Here is an 11,398-nt window from a genome sequence, read left to right on the forward strand (position 1 = left end):
ACAAAGAGACACAAAACAACCACAAAGAGACACAAAACAACTACAAAGAGACACAAAACAACTACAAAGAGACACAAAACGACCACAAAGAGACACAAAACAACTACAAAGAGACACAAAACAACCACAAAGAGACACAAAACAACTACAAAGAGACACAAAACAACCACAAAGAGACACGAAACAACCACAAAGAGACACAAAACAACCACAAAGAGACACAAAACAACCACAAAGAGACACAAAACAACTACAAAGAGACACAAAACAACTACAAAGAGACACAAAACAACTACAAAGAGACACAAAACAACCACAAAGAGACACAAAACAACTACAAAGAGACACAAAACGACCACAAAGAGACACAAAACAACTACAAAGAGACACAAAACAACCACAAAGAGACACAAAACAACTACAAAGAGACACAAAACAACCACAAAGAGACACGAAACAACCACAAAGAGACACAAAACAACCACAAAGAGACACAAAACAACTACAAAGAGACACAAAACAACCACAAAGAGACACAAAACAACCACAAAGAGACACAAAACAACCACAAAGAGACACAAAACAACCACAAAGAGACACAAAACAACTACAAAGAGACACAAAACAACTACAAAGAGACACAAAACAACTACAAAGAGACACAAAACAGCTACAAAGAGACACAAAACAACTACAAAGAGACACAAAACGACCACAAAGAGACACAAAACAACTACAAAGAGACACAAAACGACCACAAAGAGACACAAAACAACTACAAAGAGACACAAAACAACCACAAAGAGACACAAAACAACTACAAAGAGACACAAAACAACCACAAAGAGGCACGAAACAACCACAAAGAGACACAAAACAACCACAAAGAGACACAAAACAACTACAAAGAGACACAAAACAACCACAAAGAGACACAAAACAACTACAAAGAGACACAAAACAACTACAAAGAGACACAAAACAACTACAAAGAGACACAAAACAGCTACAAAGAGACACAAAACAACTACAAAGAGACACAAAACGACCACAAAGAGACACAAAACAACTACAAAGAGACACAAAACGACCACAAAGAGACACAAAACAACTACAAAGAGACACAAAACAACTACAAAGAGACACAAAACAACCACAAAGAGACACGAAACAACCACAAAGAGACACGAAACAACCACAAAGAGACACAAAACAACTACAAAGAGACACAAAACAACCACAAAGAGACAAAACAACCACGTCCTCCCTCTCATGCCCCCCCTCATGTCTCCCCCCCTCTCATCCCCCCCCTCTCATGCCCCCCCCTCTCGTCCTCCCTCTCACCCCCCCCCTCATGTCTTTAACCCCCCCCATCCTCCCTCTCATGCCCCCCCCTCTCATGCCCCCCCTCTCATGTCTTTACCCCCTCCTCTCGTCCTCCCTCTCATGCCCCCCCCCTCCTCTCATGCCCCCCCCTCTCATGCCCCCCCCCTCATGCCCCCCCCCTCTCATGCCCCCCCCCTCTCGTCCTCCCTCGCCCCCCCCTCTTCTTTATCTCCCCCTCCTCTCGTCCTCCCTCGCCCCCCCTCTTCTTTATCTCCCCCCCCTCTCGTCCTCCCTCTCATGCCCCCTCCTCTCATGCCCTCCCTCTCATGCCCCCCCCCTCTCGTCCTCCCTCGCCCCCCCCCCCTCTTCTTTATCTCCCCCTCCATCTCTCCCAGCATTAATCCGTCCTCTCTTTAAATAGCCTCCTGCGTAAACATCAGTCCGTCTGCAGCCATTAGTCTTCTTAATGTCTTTCCACTGACTGAGTGTGTGTGTGTGTGTGTGTGTGTCCGGACGCACAACAACACGACCCTCTTCAGGACCCCAGTCCTGCAGGTCCAGATCCTCCGGTCTGAGGGACTTAAACACCCTCAAGTCCACTATCAAGTCTCCATCCAGTCCTCTTGTGCCCTACAAGTCGTCCTCCCCGTCCCTGAAGATCTTCCTCTCGTCCACTTTCAGTCGTTCCCGAAACTCCAGATCAAGTCCCCCGCTCCTCTACAAGTCACCCCCCCAAGTCCTCTTCCCGATCTCTCAGGTTCTTAGGAGTCCCTTGAAAGAACAGGAAGATCCTGAACACTGTAGAACTTCCTGTAGTTCCCTACGAGTTCTCATTCAAGTCCTCTTGTGCCCTACAAGTCGTCCGCCCAGACCCCAAAGATCTTCCTCTTGTTCACTTTCAGTCTTTCCCAAATTCCAGATCATCGTCATGATCTTCGACATTCAAGTCCCCCGGTCCTCTACAAGTCACCCCCCCCCCCCAAGTCATTCTAGCACTCGACAAGTCCTCTTCCAGATCTCTCAGGTTCTTAGGAGTCCCTTGAAAGAACCAGAAGATCCTGCACACTGTAGAACATCCTGTAGTTCCCTAAGAGTTCTCATTCAACTCCTCTTGTGCCCAATAAGTCGACCTCTCAGACCTCGACTATGAATCCAGATTTCTTTGACAAGTCCTCTGATGCACTGCGAGTCTTCCGCCAAGTCCACCTCGTACTCCAATCCCTGACAAGTCCTCTAGTCCTCTACCCGATCTGACTAACTTTCTAGTCCCCTCACAAGTTGTTCTTCAAGTTCAGGTTCTTAGGGAACTCGAGGACTTGATCTGAAGAGTCCTCCATCCATTAGTCCTCGTCAGTCTTTCCCTCCAGACCTCTACCAGGAACTTCCCAAGTCCTCCAGCTCCAAAGTGCCCTTTCAAGTCCTCGCAGTTCTCCGGTCCACCTTTAGTCTAAATGCCATCTTCCAAGTCTCAAAGTTCACCACAAGCTTCCTCTGTCAAGTCCCCTCACAGCCTCTAAGTGGTCCTCCAAGTCCTCCAAGCCCTCCAATCCTCTACGAGTCCTCTTTCCATCCTGTCAGGTCCCCTGAGTTCTTCATGGGTCCTTGATTTCCTTAAATGTCCCTTTTCAAGTCCTAAAGTACCCCACAACTTCATTCATTCATCTTCAACCGCTTATCCCGGGGTGGGGGTCGCGGGGGGGCTGGAGCTGATCCCAGCTGACATCGGGCGTGAGGCGGGGTCCACCCTGGACAGGACGCCAGTCTATCACAGGACACATAGAGACGAACAGAGACAGACAACCATTCTCACCTACGGGTGATTTAGAGTCATCAATGAACCCAACACCTGCACGTCTTTGGACTGTGGGAGGAAACCGGAGAACCCGGAGAAAACCCACGCACACACGGGGACAACATGCAAACTCCACTCAGAAGGACCCAGCCGGGATTCAAACCAGGAACCCAGAGAACACCCACGCAGACACGGGGACACCCACGGGGACAACATGCAAACTCCACACAGAAGGGCCCCAGCTGGGATTCAAACCAGGAACCCTCTCGCTGTGAGGCGACAGTGCTAACCACTACACCACCGTGCAGCCCATACCCCACAACTTACAGTCCCATGTCCTCTTGTGGTCCCTTGGAGTCCATATCTTAAGTCCTAAATCATCTCTGCCTGCGTCCCAGATCCCGACAGCACCACCCTGAGGTGCAGCGGAGGTTGACACCTGGTATCCACGGCGATTAATGACAGACTTTTCATAAATCTGTCGCACACACAGAAACCACAATGTTACCTGTCACCGCGCCAGTCTGGCTCAGGCTGGCCACGCCCCCGAGCTGTCAATCAAACATCCCCTCCCAGGTATGTAAAACACACGGGTGCCAATTCCTGTGTATGAAAGGTGTTTATTTAAAGTACACGTGAAAGAGTGTGTGTGTGTGCGTGTGTGTGTGTGCGTGTGTGTGTGTGTGTGTAGACAGTAGCAGTACAGACCTGGCAGAGCGTCAGGTGTAATTCATCACAGATTAGTCATTACCTGCCTCAGCGATTAGTCACGTCCCTGCCCCGCCCCTCCCACAGCGCCCCATTGTTTCTTATATAACGAGTTCATTTCAAACCGGCGTCCACAGCTGCTCGTTCACTCACAGCCAGCGTGAGAGTCCCCAGAGTCACCGCAGGCACCGAAAACAGACACAGCTACTGTTGTTTCTATGGCTGTGGGTCTGTTTTCACTTTATACAGACAGGCAGTCAATGCTATGTCTGCTAAAGTTAGCATCGTTATGGCTACATCTTTCAATTTGCTTAAAATGAGCAAAACAGAACATCTATGCTAACATCAGCAAAGTTTAAACTGTTCGTGTTTAGTCATGATGTTAGCTAACATTAGCAAAACAGAACATCTTTGCTAACATCAGCAAAGTTTAAACTGTTCATGTTTAGTCATAATGTTAGCTAACATTAGCAAAACAGAACATCTTTGCTAACATCAGCAAAGTTTAAACTGTTCGTGTTTAGTCATGATGTTAGCTAACATTAGCAAAACAGAACATCTTTGCTAACATCAGCAAAGTTTAAACTGTTCACGTTCAGTCAAAATGTTAGCTAGCATTAGCAAAACAGAACATCTTTGCTAACATCAGCAAAGTTTAAACTGTTCATGTTTAGTCATAATGTTAGCTAACATTAGCAAAACAGAACATCTTTGCTAACATCAGCAAAGTTTAAACTGTTCACGTTCAGTCAAAATGTTAGCTAGCATTAGCAAAACACAACATCTTTGCTAGCATCAGCAAAGTTTAAACTGTTCATGTTTAGTCATAATGTTAGCTAACATTAGCAAAACAGAACATCTTTGCTAGCATCAGCAAAGTTTAAACTGTTCATGTTTAGTCAAAATGTTAGCTAGCATTAGCAAAACACAACATCTTTGCTAGCATCAGCAAAGTTTAAACTGTTCATGTTTAGTCATAATGTTAGCTAACATTAGCAAAACAGAACATATTTGCTAATTAAAGCAAAGTTTAAACTGGTACAACTGATTTGCTAAAGTTAGCATTTAGCCACATATGAGTTTAGGTCCATTTTGTAGCCTAGCTATTGTTAGGCTAACAATAGCTTATGTAAATATTCAAAATATTGAGCTATTGAAAAATTAGCATTCAGTCGTGTGACTAAACATCCACATGGTTATTGTTAGGCTAACATTAGCTTCTGTGAATATTCAGCATGAGCTAATGTTATTATATTAACGATGGTGGTGTTAGCTACTGTTAGCTAATGTTTCCAAGCTTTTTCAACTACGCTCGGTCCACGATGTTAGCTAATGTTAGCAATCAGCCAACATCGAATACTACAGGCTGAAATATGTCAAGCTACGCTAAGCTAAGCTAAGCTAAGTCTTTTGGATGCAGAGAAAGTTTGAATGAACCTGAATTCACACATTTATACAAAGACGTGAAGCCGTCGTTTGAATCAGGATAACCCGAGCAGAACCTCCAGGAGGTTCTTCACCCCTGAGGGACTCGTGTGGGACCGCCTCGGTCCTGCTGCAGCTTGGTCCAGGTCGAGCATGAAGCAGCTCTGTTGACTTTGGCCGCCGCGGCGCCGCACGCTTTCATGTGTGAAGGGAAGAGAACAAAGCCGCTGCTTGTCCCGGAGCCGTCACATCTGGGAAACGCAGAACAACGACACCTGACGTGTTTCTGTGTGATGGAAACGCAGAACCACGACACCTGACGTGTTTCTGTGTGACGGAAACGCGGAACAACGACACCTGACGTGTTTCTGTGTGATGGAAACGCAGAACAACGACACCTGACGTGTTTCTGTGTGATGGAAACGCAGAACCACGACACCTGACGTGTTTCTGTGTGATGGAAACGCAGAACCACGACACCTGACGTGTTTCTGTGTGATGGAAACGCGGAACAACGACACCTGACGTGTTTCTGTGTGATGGAAACGCAGAACCACGACACCTGACGTGTTTCTGTGTGATGGAAACGCAGAACCACGACACCTGACGTGTTTCTGTGTGATGGAAACGCAGAACCACGACACCTGACGTGTTTCTGTGTGATGGAAACGCAGAACCACGACACCTGACGTGTTTCTGTGTGATGGAAACGCGGAACAACGACACCTGACGTGTTTCTGTGCGATGGAAACGCAGAACCACGACACCTGACGTGTTTCTGTGTGATGGAAACGCAGAACCACGACACCTGACGTGTTTCTGTGTGATGGATGATGCTAAAGTCGTCGTGTTTGGTTGAACCGCGGACGTGTGACGTTAGTCCGCCGTAAACTCCACTCTAGATCTGATCTAACTCTACTCTATGTTGTTAGCTAACACCACGGACATAGTAACGTTGAATGCTAACATAGATAATATAGTAGCATTACATGAGCTAATGTTAGCCTAACGAAAACATTAAGGACCTTACGTCTTACGTGTCTAAATGCTAATGTTAGCTAACACCACGGACATAGTAACGTTGAATGCTAACATAGATAATATAGTAGCATTGCATGAGCTAATGTTAGCCTAACGAAAACAATAAGGACTTAACGTCTTATGTGTCTAATGCTAATGTTAGCTAACAACATGGACATAGTAACATTGAATGCTAACATAGATAATATAGTAGCATTGCATGAGCTAATGTTAGCCTAACGAAAACATTAAGGACCTAACGTCTTACGTGTCTAAATGCTAATGTTAGCTAACAACATGGACATAGTAACATTGAATGCTAACATAGATAATATAGTAGCATTACATGAGCTAATGTTAGCCTAACGAAAACATTAAGGACCTAACGTCTTACGTGTCTAAATGCTAATGTTAGCTAACAACATGGACATAGTAACATTGAATGCTAACATAGATAATATAGTAGCATTGCATGAGCTAATGTTAGCCTAACAAAAACATTAAGGACCTAACCTCTTATGTGTCTAAATGCTAATGTTAGCTAACAACATGGACATAGTAACGTTGAATGCTAACATAGATAATATAGTAGCATTACATGAGCTAATGTTAGCCTAACAAAAACATTAAGGACTTAACGTCTTATGTGTCTAAATGCTAATGTTAGCTAACAACATGGACATAGTAACCTTGAATGCTAACATAGATAATATAGTAGCATTGCATGAGCTAATGTTAGCCTAACAAAAACAATAAGGACCTAACGTCTTATGTGTCTAAATGCTAATGTTAGCTAACAACATGGACATAGTAACATTGAATGCTAACATAGATAATATAGTAGCATTGCATGAGCTAATGTTAGCCTAACAACAACCATATGGACCTAAAGTCATTTAGCAGCTAATAACCAAATAGCCCACCGTTAGCTATGTCAGCTAATGTTAGCACTCAGCAACAGAATGTTGTTTGTTAGCTTATTTTAACCTGAATGTATTCATAGTAGACGTGTAGCTGAATGCTAAATGTAGCACACATTAGCTAATTAGCTGCAGAGTGTTTGAAGAAAGATCAAAATCAAAGGTTTGGAAAAGAAACGTGCGACTTTATTTATGAACCAACGGCACACGGCGTCTGAAACCATATAAACACACTGGAATATGATCACGCTTATTGTTATTATTACTATTATTATTATTATTATTATTATTATTATTATTATTATTATTATTATTATTATTATTATTATTATTATTATGATGATGATGATGTAACATAAAACTCATTCAGCATCAGATTTGTTTGTGCGGCACAGAACCAAAGGGAAGTGATGACTCAGCGAGTGTCCGGTCGTTTACGTGCTCCGAAGGCGGCGCTCAGGGTCCAGAACGCAGAACCAAAGGGTCCAGAACGCCACGAAACCACGGCAACGACGCGGTTCTAGGTTCCAACGCGTCGATCCGCCTCCGTTCAGCTTCAGAGGGAACCGGTAGAACCCAACGAGTCAGCAAAAAGAGAAATCCGTGTGTGTTTCAGTCTGAATGTGGAGCAGAGGAGAGTCAGTGGAACCAGCAGAACCAGCAGAACCAGCAGAACCAGGGGAGCGTGGTCGTGTAGAACACAGAATAAAAACAGCATCCTGGAGCCTCAGAGGAGTTTCTATTGGCTGGAGAACTTCTTCTTCTTCTGCTCGTCAGCGGTTGGACCCCCCCCCCCCCCCCCCTCGGCTCCTTGTTGTCACGGCGACGCTTCCTGTAACGAGACAATTCCATTAAAGCTCAAGAAGCTTTGAACTGAAGCATCAAGTGTTTGATGCACAAGCTCTGAATACTACATTTCCCATGATGCAACTCTGACGGCTTTACTGTCAAAGGGTTCTGCAGGTTCTACTGACCACTGTCTAAGGGTTCTGTGGGTTCTACAGATCACTGTCTAAGGGTTCTGCAGGTTCTACTGACCACTGTCTAAGGGTTCTGCGGGTTCTACTGACCACTGTCTAAGGGTTCTGAGGGTTCTACTGACCACTGTCTAAGGGTTCTGCAGGTTCTACTGATCACTGTCTAAGGGTTCTGCAGGTTCTACTGACCACTGTCTAAGGGTTCTGCAGGTTCTACTGACCACTGTCTAAGGGTTCTGAGGGTTCTACTGATCACTGTCTAAGGGTTCTGCAGGTTCTACTGACCACTGTCTAAGGGTTCTACTGATCACTGTCTAAGGGTTCTGCAGGTTCTACTGATCACTGTCTAAGGGTTCTGCAGGTTCTACTGACCACTGTCTAAGGGTTCTACTGATCACTGTCTAAGGGTTCTGCAGGTTCTACAGACCACTGTCTAAGGGTTCTGCAGGTTCTACTGACCACTGTCTAAGGGTTCTGCAGGTTCTACTGACCACTGTCTAAGGGTTCTGCGGGTTCCACAGACCACTGTCTACGGATTCTGTGGGTTCTACTGACCACTGTCTAAGGGTTCTGGGGGTTCTACGGACCACTGTCTGAGGGTTCTGCAGGTTCTACTGACCACTGTCTAAGGGTTCTGCAGGTTCTACTGACACTGTCTAAGGGTTCGGAGGGTTCCACAGACCACTGTCTAAGGATTCTGTGGGTTCTACTGACCACTGTCTAAGGGTTCTGGGGGTTCTACGGACCACTGTCTGAGGGTTCTGCAGGTTCTACTGACCACTGTCTAAGGGTTCTGCAGGTTCTACTGACACTGTCTAAGGGTTCTGCAGGTTCTACTGATCACTGTCTAAGGGTTCTGCAGGTTCTACTGACCACTGTCTAAGGGTTCTGCAGGTTCTACAGACCACTGTCTAAGGGTTCTGCTGGTTCTACAGACCACTGTCTAAGGGTTCTGTGGGTTCTACTGACCACTGTCTAATGGTTCTGCAGGTTCTACAGACCACTGTCTAAGGGTTCTGTGGGTTCTACTGACCACTGTCTAAGGGTTCTGCAGGTTCTACTGACCACTGTCTAATGGTTCTGGGGGTTCTACAGACCACTGTCTAAGGGTTCTGCAGGTTCTACTGATCACTGTCTAAGGGTTCTGCTGGTTCTACTGACCACTGTCTAAGGGTCCTGCAGGTTCTACTGACAACTGTCTAAGGGTTCTGTGGGTTCTACTGATCACTGTCTAAGGGTTCTGCAGGTTCTACTGATCACTGTCTAAGGGTTCTGCAGGTTCTACTGACAACTGTCTAAGGGTTCTGAGGGTTCTACTGACCACTGTCTAAGGGTTCTGCAGGTTCTACAGACAACTGTCTAAGGGTTCTGCAGGTTCTACTGACCACTGTCTAAGGGTTCTGCTGGTTCTACTGACCACTGTCTAAGGGTTCTGCAGGTTCTACTGACCACTGTCTAAGGGTTCTGCAGGTTCTACTGACCACTGTCTAAGGGTTCTGCTGGTTCTACTGACCACTGTCTAAGGGTTCTGCAGGTTCTACTGACCACTGTCTAAGGGTTCTGCTGGTTCTACTGACCACCGTCTAAGGGTTCTGCAGGTTCTACTGATCACTGTCTAAGGGTTCTGCGGGTTCTACAGACCACTGTCTAAGGGTTCTGCAGGTTCTACTGACCACTGTCTAAGGGTTCTGCAGGTTCTACTGACCACTGTCTAAGGGTTCTGCAGGTTCTACTGATCACTGTCTAAGGGTTCTGCAGGTTCTACTGACCACTGTCTAAGGGTTCTGCTGGTTCTACTGACCACTGTCTAAGGGTTCTGCAGGTTCTACTGACCACTGTCTAAGGGTTCTGCTGGTTCTACTGACCACCGTCTAAGGGTTCTGCAGGTTCTACTGATCACTGTCTAAGGGTTCTGCGGGTTCTACAGACCACTGTCTAAGGGTTCTGCAGGTTCTACTGACCACTGTCTAAGGGTTCTGCAGGTTCTACTGACCACTGTCTAAGGGTTCTGCAGGTTCTACTGATCACTGTCTAAGGGTTCTGCGGGTTCTACTGACCACTGTCTAAGGGTTCTGAGGGTTCTACTGACCACTGTCTAAGGGTTCTGAGGGTTCTACTGACCACTGTCTAAGGGTTCTGCAGGTTCTACTGATCACAGTTTTAAAGAAATGTCAGGTGGTACCGTGTCTTTAAATCTACAGATACAGACTAGACTCTTTAGGTTCCAAGGGTTCTACGTTCTACACACTATTCAGTCCCCAACCTAGGCTCTTCTATGGGTTTATTAGAATTTAGGTTCTCCAGGTTCTACCTTTTACAGGTTTTATGTTCTACATATTACAGGTTCTAAGTTCCACACACGAAACAGTCCAACAGGTTCTTTGCGCTCTTCTATAGGTTTTAAAGGTTCTACAGACGATTCGTTCTACACACTATTCAGTCCCCAACCAAGGCTCTTCTACGGCTTTGTTAGAGTTTCGGTTCTACAGGTTCTATGTTCTACGCATTACAGGTTCTTTAAGCTCTTCAGTGGGTTTTGAAGGCTTTAGGTTCTACATTTTAAAGGTGTGTTCTACCTATTACAGGTTCTATGTTCTACACATTACAGGTTCTATGTTCTACCCACCAAACAGTCCACATCCCACCGGTTCTTTAGGCTCTTCAGTGCTGTTTTATGTATTTTAGTCTCTACGGGTTCTACAAACTCTTGGTTCTACATGCTACACAGTCCACATCCTACAGGTTCTAACAGGTTTTATAGACTTAAGGTTCTACAGGTTTGATAAATCCTCTGTGGTTTCATTTTCCCTGCATCGTCTCGGATATTAAAGAAACTACAGGTTCTAAAGATTTAACTGAGTTCTGAAGTTTCAGGTTCCTTGGTTCTACCAGTTCTATAGACCTAGATCTACATGTACCCTACAGGTTTCACAGCCTCGAGAACCTTCACAGGTTTCAGGTTCTGCGGTTCCACATGTTTTAGAGACTTATGTTCTCCCGGTTCTACAGACGTTACCCTCTGTAGACTCTACAGTTCTGTAAACTTGTAGAACCAGGACAAACTCCAGGTTCTCCCGGTTCTACAGACTCTATTTCTACACGTTCTACTGTTCTAGGACGTCCCATTATTGGTTCTGTGTGTTGAGCTTCTGGCTCCTGCAGGTTCAGGACTAAGATCTGTGAGGTTCTAAGCAGAACTCAGGTTCTGGGTGCGTATTGAGGGCTGTAGT

The 11,398-nt window shown here is 45.5% G+C and overlaps 1 protein-coding gene across 2 annotated transcripts in view; it reads right to left on the reverse strand.

Annotated features, from left to right (window-relative positions):
• Positions 1-7,996: 7,996 nt before the first annotated feature.
• alkal2b (ALK and LTK ligand 2b) overlaps positions 7,997-11,398 on the reverse strand; it is a 7,950-nt gene continuing 4,548 nt past the window's right edge. For both annotated transcript variants that reach the window (XM_083938106.1, XM_083938105.1), the window contains exon 6: positions 7,997-8,023. The gene's annotated coding sequence lies outside the window, so the exon portion shown is untranslated. The remainder of the gene's footprint in view (positions 8,024-11,398) is intronic.

This window comes from Echiichthys vipera (assembly GCF_963691815.1).
Source record: "Echiichthys vipera genome assembly, chromosome: 23".
NCBI lineage: Eukaryota > Metazoa > Chordata > Actinopteri > Perciformes > Trachinidae > Echiichthys > Echiichthys vipera.